The sequence below is a fragment of the Dasypus novemcinctus genome, chromosome 10 (genome assembly GCF_030445035.2).
Source record: "Dasypus novemcinctus isolate mDasNov1 chromosome 10, mDasNov1.1.hap2, whole genome shotgun sequence".
NCBI classification, from domain to species: Eukaryota; Metazoa; Chordata; class Mammalia; order Cingulata; family Dasypodidae; genus Dasypus; species Dasypus novemcinctus.
The window spans coordinates 51,033,591-51,049,022 of record NC_080682.1 but is presented as its reverse complement, the minus strand read 5'-3'; the positions used below and the strand labels follow the sequence as shown (position 1 = coordinate 51,049,022).

At 40.2% G+C, this 15,432-nt stretch overlaps 1 protein-coding gene across 43 annotated transcripts in view; it reads right to left on the bottom strand.

Annotated features, from left to right (window-relative positions):
• LRRC4C (leucine rich repeat containing 4C) overlaps nt 1-15,432 on the bottom strand; it is a 1,388,209-nt gene that overhangs the window by 170,579 nt on the left and 1,202,198 nt on the right. For 5 of the 43 annotated variants that reach the window (XM_058305550.2, XM_058305548.2, XM_058305535.2 and 2 more), the window contains exon 1: nt 10,638-12,574. The exons of 29 other annotated variants lie outside the window; for them this stretch is intronic. The gene's annotated coding sequence lies outside the window, so the exon portion shown is untranslated. Of the gene's footprint in view, nt 1-10,637; nt 12,601-15,432 lie in introns of those variants that run through there. 9 more of the 43 variants (XM_058305530.2, XM_058305509.2, XM_058305508.2 and 6 more) reach the window with 6 other exon arrangements.

Below are 15,432 nucleotides of genomic sequence, written 5' to 3'. Positions count from 1 at the left end.
CAGCTGGGTGTGCCCCCAAGCCTCCCAGTGATGCTCAAAATCCTAATATTTCCCCTCTACAAACACCTAGGAGATGTGCTGTGCCTCATCCCTGGACGGATTGAACGATCCAGAGGCCCCTTACAATGAACAGTAGACAGAGAGGGATGGGACTGAAGGCTTGAATACAGACGGAGCCTCTGTCCTTTCTTGGCTACAGTGAACAGCAGCAGGGTTGGACCTGAAGTGATGGCGCTGTGCCTGCAAAGCACTTTGGCACATGCCGGGATATGAAAGGCTCTAATGAGACCCATTTCACAATTCATTGGCCACGTGCATTAAGCAAGCAAAGATTTCTTCCTAACGTCCCGCAATATATCCTACAGCCCAGGTCTGCGACAGGGTGCCCCACCAGCCCACTAAACCTGATCTCTCACTGTCCCTTCACTCTTCTTTCCTTGGCAGTAATATAAGCTAAAGGAGAAACATCCTAGCTTTAAAGAGACAGGAGGCATTTCCAAACGCAGATCTCCCTCAGGGTCTACAGGAACCTTTGGAACCTTCCAGAGACCTGCAATGCATGCTAATCCTTCCACTGGTCCAGAGAGTGGACTCCCTCATAGTAAAGTCATTGTTCTTTCTAATTGTCAGAGACTGCTGCTCTGCACTTGCCTGGAGCGATGCAATTAACATATCACCACAACACCAACCTTTATAATATGTTCTGTGTCCTACCAACAAGGGAAAACCCTAACCCAGCTTCCATCCACAGCTTCCATCTAATTAGGTCTTTAATACGTAAACAGACAGGGTGAGGGGAAAACAGAAACCAGAAGCCGGGAGAGAAAGCTGTACGTCTGACTCACTTTCTGCCTAAAAGCCACCTCGTGGAGTTAGAATATTTTTGTTTTTAAGGGGAAAGGGCTGAGGGAAGTGAGAACAAAAGGAAGGACAGAGAGGGAGGAGGGAGCGAGCGGATGGGGAGAGAAGGATGAAGGGAGAGAGCTAGGAATGAAGGAAGGTTGAGAAGGAGGGGGTTGGGGAGGCTGCTTGCTGCTTGGGGAAATGAAAAACATGTAACTTCTGCTTGGAACTATTGCCATGGCAACGTTCAAACAATACAGAGAAGGCCTTCATAGTTCCATTCTTGCCTTCCTGAGGATGGCTTCTGACTTTCTTCTGCCTTTTCAGTTAGAAGAAATCAGAATCTCTAGATCCATCCCCATAATGCACTTGAATTCATTCATCCTCATACAAACTCTGGTTCCTGCTGAGTTGATTCTCTCTGGAGATCAGCTAACTAAGTTGTAAGCATTCTCTGCCCAGATTAGAACCGCCAGGTTCACAGAACTAACTCTTTCTCTTTGGAACCTAAGGTAGTAAAAATCAGCACATTCTGAGATCTGGCACAGATTCAACTGTAAACCATTCAGGAGAGGCATGGTTTTACATTTTTAAATGTCATGCATCCTTTTTTTAGAAATACCGTGTCTTAGTTGCTAAAGTTCCTACCATCATTATCAAACCATCAGTTCAAAGAAAACATGTCTATTTTAATGAGAATGAGTTCCTTACTACTATGGCTAAAAAATAAATAAAACTAAAATAATGAGTTACATTGACAGTAGGTTATCTATCAAAGCATCACAAATCAATCAGTCAACCCGCTCTGGACAGGACCTCATCTACAGAAGAATTTAATAACTAGGGGACTGCAATAAGAGAAAGACATATCTTTTTTACTAATCTGTGAAATCTCCCTTCCTTCCCAAACCACATATCTACTATAGCAACAAATAAAGAAATATTATCAAATAGCTAAATTCTCCCCTTGCAATGTAGCACATTCCATAATATAACTTGGTCAAAAATGATGGGATAAAACAAATGATTCCCTCCCAATAGAACACTATCTAAGCAGTTTGTAGTTTGGCAAGAAGCAGAGACCAAGCTCATCACCGGAACTTCTAAATAAATCTTCCCTTACACAGCTTCCCAACTCTTGGTGTTTTATCACAAGAGACAGAGAGTCAGGGAATTTGGCTTTAGAAATTCTGGGGTCAAAAAGTTGTTGAGAGGATTACAAGGGATAGCTAGATTTCAAATATCCTGCAAAGATTTACTTTAATGCTTTACTATTTTCTATTACTATGATTAGATATTAATAATAGTGATCCCAAAATTGGAAAGAGAATTTCTAATACTACAGGAACCTCACCATCACACACAAAAATTAAAGACTAAAAGGAAAAAAAAAAGTTCTAATGTTCAACATATTCAAGAAATTTATATGCAAAGATCATAGAAATTAAACCATAATGAAATAGAATATTATCATTCAGTATATCCCTTCAGCAAATCCAGTGTCTTTTGCTACTCCTCATAGGAGAAAGGAAGGAAGAATCCTTCTGAAGCCTAAAACTGGTACATCTCCTAAGAGTATAGAGCTGGCTCCCACAAAAGGAGGTGTCTGGATGGTGTGAAAAGTGATTTCAGCTCAGCAGATTTGTTAATTCAGGCACTATTACTAAGGGGAAGATCTTTTTCCATCTCCTCTTGGATGAGTCCCTATTTGGGCATCATTCAAACTTGAATAAAAAGTCCTGGTCTCTTTCCAACAGTCATTCAGTAAGAGGAAGGTCCACTTCCTATAACTGTATAGCTTGTGTAATACGGAACTCCAAGAGGTACCTTGATCTTTGTGAACAAGTTTTTGTGAACAACAACCATTAAGGGCTGTGCATTGCAAAACCTGTAGCTAGCTTATTAGCAGCTATAAATTACAGCAGAATATTAGCACTAAGATAAATTTACTGAGCTATTTTAAAAATTGGGATCCTCAAAGACAATTATTATCAATATTCCAAAAAGCCAACTAGAAATCATATGTACACTGATCATACAATTACATATGGTAATTTAAATGCTTTTGCCTTAGGCTCAGTTTCTATCAATTTATGGCAACAGTGTTCATTTCTTGCACTCAAGAAGTGACGTTTGGCAGCTCTATGTTCTCAATTAGCAAAAATGGAGAAACAAATTGCAATTTATGGGGTAAAGTACTTTTGAAACATGGAATAAAATTAGTAAAAGATTATCTTAATAGCAAAAAGTTTGAAAATAGAATGGTCTATGCCATTAAATGAATTGGAGGGCCTGTTTACCTTAAAGATGTGTTAGATCAATGTGTAGTATATTAGTACAATATTGGAGATGACAAGAAGAGTAAGAGAGGTTCCTATGCTAAAAAAAATCTCACAATCAAGTGGGTTCTAGACAAGTAAGTAAATATATTATGATAGAATAAATGTTACCACGGATGTATGGAAAAAATGTTGACATCCAGTGGCAAGAGGGCTCAGAATGCCTAGTGAAGCTGGAAAAGATTCCGCTGGAGGAGGTAGCTTGCTCTGGTACTTGACATATGAAGAGTATATCTCAGGCAAATGGAACAGTTAAAACAGAGTCAGAGTGAAAACTAGTCTGGCATATTTTCAAAGGGATAAAATGTTTAGTATGGCAGGCATTTAAGAACGGGCATGGATAAAATCCAGTTCGAACAAACAGATTTGATTTTATAAATTAGGGATGTTCAGCTTTATCTCTTAAGATGATACTTCTGAAGGAAGAATGAATAATAGAAAAGCTGACATCATCAGAAAGACTGGCTAGAAGTATGTGTAGGAGAGAAATGATGGGATCTGGACTGAGGCAGCAGTTGGGAGTGACCAAAAAAACTGAGTTTGAGAGAGTGAGTAGATGGAATTAATGACTGGTTGTACATGAGGGAGGTTAAAGAGATACTGGTATCATTTGAAAATGAAAAAATATATAAGTTCCTGGAGGAAAAAATAACAGTTACAGTTGTACATATTAAATTTGAGGGGCCTTCAGGAAACCCAGGTGATCTGGGTTGTGTGTGGGGGTGGTGAAGATTTATATGTGTTTCCAGCATACAAAACATGGCTGAGGTTCTGCTTATCATCTTAGAAGGAGCAAGGCTGCCACCTCTCAGGAATGCAGGAAGACTGAAAAAGAAGACACTCAAGGATGAGGCCCTCAGTATTTGAGAAGCAGGAGCAGGAAGAGATGGAGGAGGGAGGAAAAGGTGAAATGAATAAAGCAAGTGATCAGAGAGTACCACCTCAAACTCCCACAGAAGTTTCAGGAAGTGCTAGAGAGATCAAACATGATGAGGACTGCAGTCAAGCTTTGGGTGCCCATGACTGAGAGCTCATGAGGTTCACAGAATATTGTAATTATACCCCATACTTATTATTAGGATTAGTCTTATTTCCCACACAATTCTGAATTTTCAAATGATTTTAAAGCATCCTCCAAAGCCTCTTTGTCTTTTAGTTATGCTGAGTGAATTTGGATAATTTTTCTGAAATCTGTTTTAGAAGTTGTCTGTCACTTACTTAGGGACATACTTGGATTTTACTGAGGTCTGATGATAAAAATGCAAGGAATATGTGACCTAAGCAGCTGGAGAACCTTCATTTTGGAAATAGGGGGAAAGGAAACTTAGATTTATTAATCCCAATTAAAATATTCAGAGTAGGTGCCAGGTGAGATGATAGCAAGCTATCATCTTTACTTGTGAATTTATAAGGAATCAGTGAGACAGACTGACTTATCTCAGGTTTTAAAACTAGAGAGATGTAATTTCTACTTCCAGCTCAACCACTTACTTTCCATAGAGCCTTAGAAAAATTACTTAGCCTTTCTGTGTTTCAGTTCCTTCTGTGAGAATTAAGGAGAAAAATATATGTTATATTCCCAACATAGTACCTGGTGTACATCAAATGCTCAATAAATGGCAGTTCCTACTATTATTATCAAATAATACTCACAGCCTCCATACATGTTGATAGCTTCCAGAATCATAGAAAACTGCCACCAGCTTATGCCAAAGTTGAAATAAAAGTCTATAAAACTTAAGTTTTTATCATTTTTAGAGCTCGTCATAAATTTGCCTGGCACTGGAAAGCATTATAGAAAATAATACTTTGGTAGTCAATGTTGGTAAAAGATCTATATTTACAAACTTAGTAAATGTAAAGCAAAACACTCATCAGTTACATGTTCCCATTTCTACAAAAAATAACGAAAGATTTCAATGAAAAGAAGGAAAACTAGCTAGCATGTTTTGAGCTATGATCACGTGATCATGTGCCAAATACTTTTACACATACCTTAATTAACACTCACCAAAAAATTCAATTCTTACTTTCTTGTAAACCGAGGTTTAGCAAGGTTAATTTGTTTACTCAGGATCATCCAGCTAATGGGTGATGAAGCAAAGTGAGAATCCAATGTTTATTTCAAAATTCATTATTACTTCCCCTACAAACCTGCTAGAGATTTCCTTCACCTTTTTTATGCAATATACCTGCCATTGCAACACTGATTCCACTTTTTTCCAGGGATACTATGCTGTTCCTTTCCACAACTTAACAGCTAGCCCTGAGATGAGAGATTATATATTTTTAATTCCCAGGAATATTGAATTTCTACGTAGTCAATTACATACTTAGAATCCTAAATCCTAGTGCTTGAAGCATCTTTCATTTCTACCTTTATTTAAGATAGAGTAATATGAGACCTAGGTGACTTGTACAAAGTGCCACAGTCCATTAATGACAGCACCAAGAATAAAAAGCAACAACCAAAACCCACACTGCATCACCTACTTTTTTCAAATCTTTGCTATTCCCAACATAAGAAAGCCACTCAATGTTGCTTCAAACAATACGTGTACACTCACTGATATTTTTCATTAAACCTCTATGGACTCCTGAAAGCCAGCTGGGCTTCTTGTGTGTATGTTTGTCGCATGTGTGTGCATACACACGGGTAGGTGCATTATTTGAGTTCTTTGGAGAGGTGCCTCTTAAATCAAGTACAGTTATCCTTCAATGAACATGTATTGCATGCACTCTATATGTCAGGGACTCTTCAGAGGTAGTGAGGACATCCCATAGAACAATATAAAGTCCTTGCTCTCAGAGTTTTACAAGTACACTGCCTCAGCCACAAGATCTGCCCAACCAAATTTCAACAAATTTACATTTTTCTGAAGAAATTATTTTGAGAAACAAACAATGCAACAGTCCTTAGATCCCCTCAGGGAGTTTTCCAAGAGTCCATTTACAAATTAGTCTATTGCTTTTTATGCATGTATTATAAAGCACCTGACAATCTAATCAAAGTTTACATGGACACAGAGTATACCGTCCACTGCTTAAAAAGTATATTTTGATCTTTACTCAGGAAATGAAAATCTTTAAGGCACTTGTAGGTATGTTTTAAAACTGTAGAACCTTAGCAAAATTGTCCATATCTATTTACGTTATTCTAACCTAATCCTGGCTATACATTTTTCTTTGTTTATCTATGCCAATATGAACACAGAGCAGCAGCTTCCCCCCAAAGAGAAACCATATCTACTCTTTGCAAGCTGTGCATTACGTAAATTAAAATCAGAGCTGCTCAATTTAAATGTGCATTTATTGAATGCCTGCTATGCATGACACATGCAATCTGATTCCGACCTCCAGGCAGTTCCTCATGCTTGTTATTACTCCTGTTTTACAGATAAGCAAATAGGATCAGAAAGGTTAAATGACACGCTAAGTGACCCAGGGGAAAGCTTAGTATTTGAATTCACTTATGATGGCCAAATTCAAGTTTATCTAATTTCTTGGTCATCTTCATGAAGCACAAAGAAAAGTAAAATGTATGAAATGATGAGAGCTTCCATTGCTGATTTCCACCTCTTCTTTTAAGATCAGTGAAAAGAGACAACTTTAGGATGCTTTTTCAAAATTAACACAGATTTCAAATTGCTTTCCTGACTGAAAAGAAATGTTATAAAAATCCAATGGGCTACTGCTCAGCTTGTGGCTGTACTATATCATCCAGAGATAGGGTATCAAGAATAACAATAATTGTAACAGTAGGTCTCCATTTGCCTAAAAGGAAGAACAGTTCCAGGAAGTATATTGAGGAAGTGGACAGAACACAGAGTCCCTGTTGCAGACAACGAAGTTACTAGCAGTGACCACAAATGGCTCCTTCAGAAAACCACTAGCAAGTTGGTGATGGAAGATTTGCACAAACGTGAACAAGAAGTATACATCTAAATTAAATCTTCCTGGTTCTATGTACTTTATTGGGACTTTAACTTACTTACAAGTGAAAACTTTGCTCTGTTTTGATTTGTTTTAACATAGAATACATACTGACTAGGAAGCTGTGAATCCAAATTGTGGACTTGGGAGTCATAGTATTAATTTTGCAATTTCACACTATCTAATTTAAATTATGTATTGTTAGAAATTTACCTTTATTTTGTGCATTTTAGGTCCAGACCATGTAATATGTAGCTAGAATTATACATTAAAAATTCAAGGGCTATCTTATGTACCTTTTAGATCAAAAGTATACACACATAATAACAGCATTATTTTCCCCTTAAATCACATTTAACTCTTCTTTTTGCTGAGATTTACTTTTCTACACTTTTAGCAGAAAATCTTGATTTATGGTTTTAGGTTTGAAGCAGCAAATTTTCCTATCTAAAATAACATACTGCAGCCAAACTGTTCCAGTAAGACTCCAAAAGAAGAATTGGCAACAACTGTAAAGTTGATTCCACAACCGGAGCTCTCAAGTATAGCCACTAGAACCATTAGAGTGGTTGGCCATCTCGGATTCATTTTCAGGAAGTTAATCCAAGAATAAATATAACAAACAGTGCTCATGATAGAGCCTTTTAAGCTTGGGGATTTACACACTGTGATTTCTCATTTATAAATCAGTTCAACAAATTAGGCAGTATCATTTCCATTTCACAGATGAGAAAATTGAGAGCCAGAGAAATAAAAAGTATTGCCCAAAGGCCAGAGTAGCTACTAAATCAAGGAAGAAGTAACGTGACAGGTAACTTATCAACTTGTAAAACCAGCAGCCTTCTGGGCCTGTGGTCCTCAGTAGAATGATATCTGCAACTGCCCACTCACAGGCTACTCTGGGTAATTACTTTTTCAGTATTCACCAATTTTGATACTGAAATAAGCTAATGAAATAAGTTCCCACAGCCATAAATCTTTCATCAGTCCATGAACAAATTGCCCCAAAATGCAGGGCCAACTTTGACAGCCAAACCAAAGGAGCTACACCCCAAAGTGGGCCAAGTGTCCCTAACTAAGTTGTTACTGAAGTGAGTCACCAACATGAAAAATAATGTTGTCCTCAGATGCCCCATCATCTCCAGATTTGAACACATTTAAGTGAGGAGCGTGAGGGAACACATTTCGGCCCACACTTATAAACAGATTCATTCTCTCCCTGTGTCTCTGACTCTCTCTCACTCATGTGAAAGTTTGCACGTAGAAATTTGGAGGGCCCAGGTTGGGCATGGCACTGTGAAGCAGGAAGGCAATGTACTATGAGGTCTCCTGGAGTAGTGGTTAAGAAATCTTGATGTCAAAAAAAAAAGAAAAAAGGTAAAAAAACAATCTCCTGATTGGCAGAGCCAAGCTGATTGCAAGCCTGGTTTCCCACGTGCAACCCAGGGCCGAACTACGCGGTAAAAAGACTCAAAGTAATGTATTATCTTTCTTTTTGGTGTGTGTCAACTGTGGTAAGTTGCAGCTGAGCAGGCACTTAATATAATGTGAGTCAATCTATTACCACAAGTGATGACTTAAATGTGGTCATGTAAAACACAACAAAAAAAAAAAACACAGGGAGTTATAGGATATGCAGACATCTGCAGGGAGGAAAGAAAGAAAGAAAGAAAGAAAGAAAGAGAGAGAGAGTGATAGAGAGAGAGCAGCATGTTTTTTGTTTTTTTTTTTCTTTTTTTGTAGGTTGGTAAATTGTATTGCCTGATCTGTGTCCCAACATGAAACATGAACCCAGAAAATAGAGAAGTTCAGCTCTAGGCTGGTTATTTAAGGAGTAATGAAAAGGATAAGAAAAGATGATATGAATGAAAGAACAGACTCAGAGGCTGGGGGTTTCTGGTTTCTATTATCATCTCTCTAACATAAATCCAACTCCACAGTTTCTTAACCTCTCTCTAGGCACCAATGTTCACAGGGTTAAATGTGCCCAGCACTAGGAGGGACACAGGAGACTGATGCCTTTCATCTCCTGTGGGGAATATATACATACACAGATATACGTGCTGGAGTTGCCTTATTTTTAAAAACAGTATTAAAGCCAGGGTTAGCTGAACTCTGCTATTAAAGGGGGGGGGGGGGGGGAAACCAAAACAGGAAATGAATGTTGGAGATAGAAGACCCATGGGGTCTGAGTCTGGCAGAGTTTACTTCAGGTTCTTGGGATTTATGTACCTTCTTCTGACCCTTCTAGATAAAAATGACAGCTGTGGGGTCAGAAGTAGCCATGCCATATATGGCTGATTTCCTGTCCAGTTTAGATGCAGAACTGACTTTTTGTCTGCTGTACTGAGACGTGTGAGTCACCTGCCTCCTCCTGTTTGGCCATTAACTCAAAAGTTATAGCCTCACAAGGCCTCAGTTTCCTCTTTTATTGGCATGAGATCTCTAAGGAGTCTTCTAACTCTAAAGTTATGTGAGTCTATGATTCTGCTAGAAGGCCCCAGAGAGGAATATAGAAGAGTGAATAGGGAGAGTTCTGGAAATATGGCCAGTTCCACAACCCTGGCAGCTACAGCGGAGGGAGGGAGTGGGGACAGGGGTGATCCTACAGGCCCTCAGGTTCTCCAAGCAATTTCGACCTTCTCTTACATTTTTTTTTATTAGCCTGCTTCACCCAAAGATAATGTTGTCAGATGAGATTCACTGCTGCTCAGCACAAAGATCTTTGCTTTAGCTTGTTTGCCTAAGTTACCACAGGACACTGTCGATTTCTGCCTTTTTCACAACAGCAGCATCCTGGTGATGTTGGGAAGGTCTCTGGCAAAGCCCAAGACAACTGCCTTAACTATCTATAACCTATGGGTAGTCCTTCGGTTATACAAAGAAGTAGTTGGAAGGGGGTGGAGGTGATATTGAGGAGAGCAGGCCCTCTTCTTCCACCTTGGCACTATTGCCAACTCAGGTAATAAGTGCAGCCACCTCTCTCCACCAGCTCCTCTCACTCCATCCTTACACTCCCTCCCTCAATCCACCCACCAGCCAGAAGCCGTACTTCATCTGCTTGGTTTATTATCATATTTTTGTGTTAATACATTGTGTTGATCTGCAATGTCAGGTTGGATAATGAAATCTAGATAGGGTCTCTTGTAAACATTTGTGCCATCTAACTCTGGGGCTGCCATGCAACTTAGAATGCCATGCATTCTAAAGTGTCAGTCACAGAGCAGGGCATCCCACACTGCAGCAGGCGTTCTGGGGGAGAATTTTTTTTTTTTCCCGGGTGAACATTTGCAAAGGCATTTGCCCAGGATGCAGACAACCTGCATCATTATAGCAAACTGGCTTATTGGTGAGCACAGCCTGATGGAGCAAATGCATGGGCCACCCTCTCCCTCATTTTCAGGTCCCCAATAGCCGGGTTTTTATAGACCACACAGAAGAGGGTGAGGAGAGAAAGAGACCAAGAATGCTAATTACTGGACATTTTCTTCACCAATAAATAAGAAAATAAGGATCACTCACTGTATTTCAGACTGATCACAGCAACATCCAGATGGAAATCCAGGTGGTTAAGAAAAAGAGATAATGCATAATAATCTTGTCAACCAAAAGAAAAAAAAAAGAAAAAAAAAAGGTTGATGGAGAAAAATCCAGCTGCAATTATCCGTCAATTTTAGTCAACATAGGCACAAATCCAACTGTGCCCTTCTCCTTTCACTCTCCCAATCAATGCCTCATTCTGCCGCGGTCAACTTTTCTTCTCTGAAATTTCTTTGCAGATGTATTATTAATTTCCTCTCGTCTTGTGGGAAATTCAAAAAGAAAAGAAAACACCACCATATCGGGTCTTTACTTTCCTAATAAAGCCCCAAACTTTTCGTTCCAAAGATAAAAAAATAAAGCAATCTCCTTGGCTTACTTTCGCCTTTATAGAGAAAAACGAACATACTTTTTCTTTCTGGATCTTCGGTTCTCCATTTCCAATCATCCTTTTGGGGAGGGGGTGGGGACAGCTGTTTTATTAGTATTATTTATGTCAGAACACACCAACCCCCGCGGGTCTGACACCGATTTATATCATTTTTTCAATGCTCCCTGGGTGCACATACACAAATTTGTCTTAAGATCCAGGTCTTACAAGAAAAAGCTTCGTTTCTCCTTCTCTCTTGCACAATCAGTTTATCCACTGCGTTCGGTTCCAAGACAGAGCTGCGTCCCGCATCCTTCATTTTCGCAAGGCACCCAACTGCCACAGCCACCAAAAAAAAGTCTCCTTTTACATCGTCGATTCCTCTCCCCAGCACCCCCTTCGAAGAATTTGGGGATCAAGTCCCCCCACTCTCCACCCTTCCGGCCGTCCCCGTCTCTATAAAGATCTGATTAGATTTCTAATCACAACCCAGTGCGCAATTGGATTTTTGATTTCAATCACCCGGCCAGCCACCTTCCCTCTCCCCTCCAAACTCCCGGTTATATCCTGTCTCCTTTTCTCCACCGCCTCTGCAATTTCATAATCTCACGTTAAATGGAGTGCGGGGGGCGGTGGCGGTGGCGGGGGCGGAGGTAGTGGAGGAAAATTTCAAGGCTCCGTCAGCTGTCAAGAAACCCATTCCTCCCCCCGCTACTTTTTTTTTCCTTTTTTTTTTTTTTTCTTTTTCTTAAGGCTCGGGGTGGCTTTCGCTTCCTCTGTCCCCGCCCCCACCCCGGGCACCCGCTCCGGATCCTCCAGGTGTTGCAGAACTCCGCGAGCAGGGCCGGGATCACGCGGAAGACGCGTGACGCGCTCCCTCGCCGGTGGCCCCTGCCAGCCCCCGGGCTCCCTTCTCCATCTGCGGGTAGCGGATCCGGGGACGCCGCGGCGAAAGAACTTCAGACTGGGCTTTTATTTAAAATGGGGAGGGCGAAGTGAACGGACCGGCGGGCTGTTCGGCAAATTTAAAATAATAATAATAATAAAATAAGGAAAGAAAGAAAAGAAAAAGAAAAGAGAAAGAAAAAGGGAAGGAAGGAGGGGGAACACCCTAATCGCTGGCTCCTCTCATCCTTCTGGAATGAAACTGCAGCTTTGAGCTCATTTCCAACTGCGCCGGGTACATTTTGGAGCCACAAGTTGGTCCCTCTTCGCGCAGACCTTCCCGGCGCCGGCTCCAGGTCCTCTGCGAGGAGACGCGTTTTCGGGAGCGCAGGTGCTCGGCGCCGAGCTTAGCGCCATCTCCCCGGCTCGCGGCTCGCAGCGCTGCGGAAACCCTTTTCCCCTTCCATCCACTTCGGCTGGAACTCTTGTCCTCCCCTTCCCGCTCCTCTCTCCCCTCCCTTTTCCCCAAATAAATAAATGCGTTCCCAGGGCCGGCGGCAGCTACTGCCTGTCTAGGTTCTGTCTTGGCCAAAGCCACGTCCCAGCGTTAAAGGTCCCAGCTCCCAACAGCTCCTCTCGGACTGCAGTCCCCTTCCCTCTGCCCCTCTTCCTTTCCCTTTTCCCTTTCCCTTTCTCGGCTGGTGATCAGTAAAATACAATTACCCAATTACCTCCCATCATCTTAGCACTGATTGGTCAATTGCATTAACACTTGAAGTCAGGGACGAAGGGATTGGAGCCTCTGCGGTGTGGCACGGCCGCCACCTGGAGGACAGAGCAGGAACAGCTGCGTTTCAAAGCAACCCCCACGACAGGAGGTTAGTAAGAGGCAAAGAAACTCAGGGGCTGAGTGGGAGAAGTTGTCAAAAATCAACTTTTTTTTTCTTCTTCTAAATCCTGTTTTCATCCTGAAAGCTAGGAATTGGAGCTATAAAGAGGAAAACAGTGGGGTCAAGTCACTACTAGAATTCAAAAACATCACCAAATGCACAAAGCTGTTGCTTTCAGATTGCTGGGTGAGAGAAGAGCTTCTCCCCTCAGTCAAGCAGGCGGGTCACAAGGTAAGGATTAACGCAGTGTTATTGCCTGGGATAGGCTGATCAGAAAGAACCTAGGAGTAGCCGAAAAGCTACTAGGGAGGGAGCCTGTGGTTGAGCAGGATAATCTCACCAGGAGGAAGCAACTGTAAAGGCGAGATAGGAGCCTTCAGCCTAGGCAGCGTTGCAGTAAATTGGCCTGTTCGGTGTGTACAAGACATCCAGGACAGCTTGACAACTCAATTCTAACATCCCTCACTCTCGGATGTGGGCTTTTCCATCAATTCTTATTAAGGGAGCAAGTAGCACATTTTAACTTCACTGGATCTCCTTAGAAAGAGGGAGGGGTTCACAAAATAATTACATTATACTATGTTTTTGTTGGTTTCTTTCTCCACTATGCAATTATTGTATGGCCTATTCTGTAAGTTCTGGTTATTCATTTTATGTTATTCGAGTGTGTGACCTTGAGGTTTGAAATGGGTAAAATTAGGAATGATAGTTCAAATCATAAAAATTATATATGTTGGGTAGGAGGAGAGTAAATAATAATTCCCCTAATCAGCTCCCTCATTAGTGATCTCTGCTAATTTTTTTTTGTTTCATTTTTGAGAGCAAGAAAATACACATGGTTTAAGAGTAGAAAGTCATAATGAGAAGTGACATCAGAAAAAAAGAGAGAAAAGTTTTACCAAGAGAACATCAAAGTATATCCAAGTTCATAACAGTTCTTTTTTTTTTCCTGTTCCCTTTCAAGTGAATAGATACTTCCTTGCTTAGGGTTAAAAAATAAGGAATTATACCTTTGTTTGCATATTAAAAACCTGCTCTAATATGTATCTCAAATATCAGCACCTGCAAGAGGAATGCTCTTTCTTTACACATGGATTGTGATTTATTAGATTCTTTATTATTTTAGAGAACTTTGATGTTGTTTTGAATTGCATCAAAATGTGAATTTGTTGGGTGATGGCATTGCTCCTGTTTTTAAATGAATAATGTAGTGATTGATTCAAAACAGGAGTGGGCAGTTGACTAGAAGTTTAATTTATCTTTTGAAGTTCCTACCTTTATATGCCGATTACAGTTTATCAACTAATGAACCATTTAAAAGTGCCTTCACTAACTGCTCTAGAGAGCTTAAAAAGAATCTACTCTTTGGTTCTGAAGCACACTAGAAGTCATTTGAAATGAAAATTTTCTTTTTAGGGACTTTGACAGAAAGGAAAAGGTCAATGACTTGTTTTTCAAAACTGATTATTAGCATCCTACCATACATCTTTAAAGCTTTTCAGAAAGAATTAAGCTATCAAACAAAGCATTAGGGAAGGATCAGTGCTATTTAACCAAAAGGAAAAAAGAAAGGCCTCCCATTTCTATTTGCCTTCTCATTCAGCAGCTACAATTTCTTTTCCCATATCAGCTATTCATTCACACTCTATAACCTTGAATTAGTCATTTAACTTTTGTTTTTAGATTCAGACACAATCAGTGATTATTGAATACCTGTATGCTATGGGCTTTTGCTTGATTTTCATACATATCACCTTATTTAATACTCAAAACAAACCCTCTAGGGAGTTAAGGATCCCCCAATTGTAAAGATGAGGAAAGTGAAGCTTACAGTAACATAACTGTTAAATGGCATTGCCAGTTTTGAACACAACCTACTCAATTCCAATTCTTCCAACTCTTAGGCTTTGGTAACATAGGGAACCTCTAGAAACCAATCATAACCATGGAGACTGACATTACCAGCTAGGAATCATGCAGGTGAATCTGTAACCCTGTGGGGGAATGGAATTGCCATATTTGTCACTGTACTGACCTTATTCAAAGAGAACTGAAATAAGTAGTAAACAAGTAAACTATCATACAGATATGCATGCAAATGAGATTGTTAGTAATGAAATAAGTATAGATAATTAATTATGCAGTAGAGGTTTCCAAGTACTGTCAACAATGATAGAGTATGTATTCAAGTAAAATTCTTTTTAAAAGCTCTTTTAAAGGAAATAATTGCCCAAACAGCAATGAATTGGCCACATTATCCCACCCCTAATTAGCCTATCCAGATACCAAGAGCAAAGGGAGCAGAAAATGCTGATGAAGTGGGATGACTTGAGAGAAGAGGGACATACTGCTTCCTTGGCAGGTTTGTTATATGGACATATAGAATCCCACCTATGCTCTTCTCTCCTGATGTGTAGACATTTAGCTGGAGAAGACAAAACTATCATGTTATTTCCCTGTGTGCTGGAAAGTCTAACTGGTGTAATCTTTAGCAAACAGCAGGGGACAGCATCTTGTAATCAGATATATAAAATAGCAAATAGGATGAATTCAGTATTTTGCTTAAAATGTATATGTGTATGTTGCATTTATTAATTTGACTTAACCTCCTGTAGGTTACCTTACTGTAGCA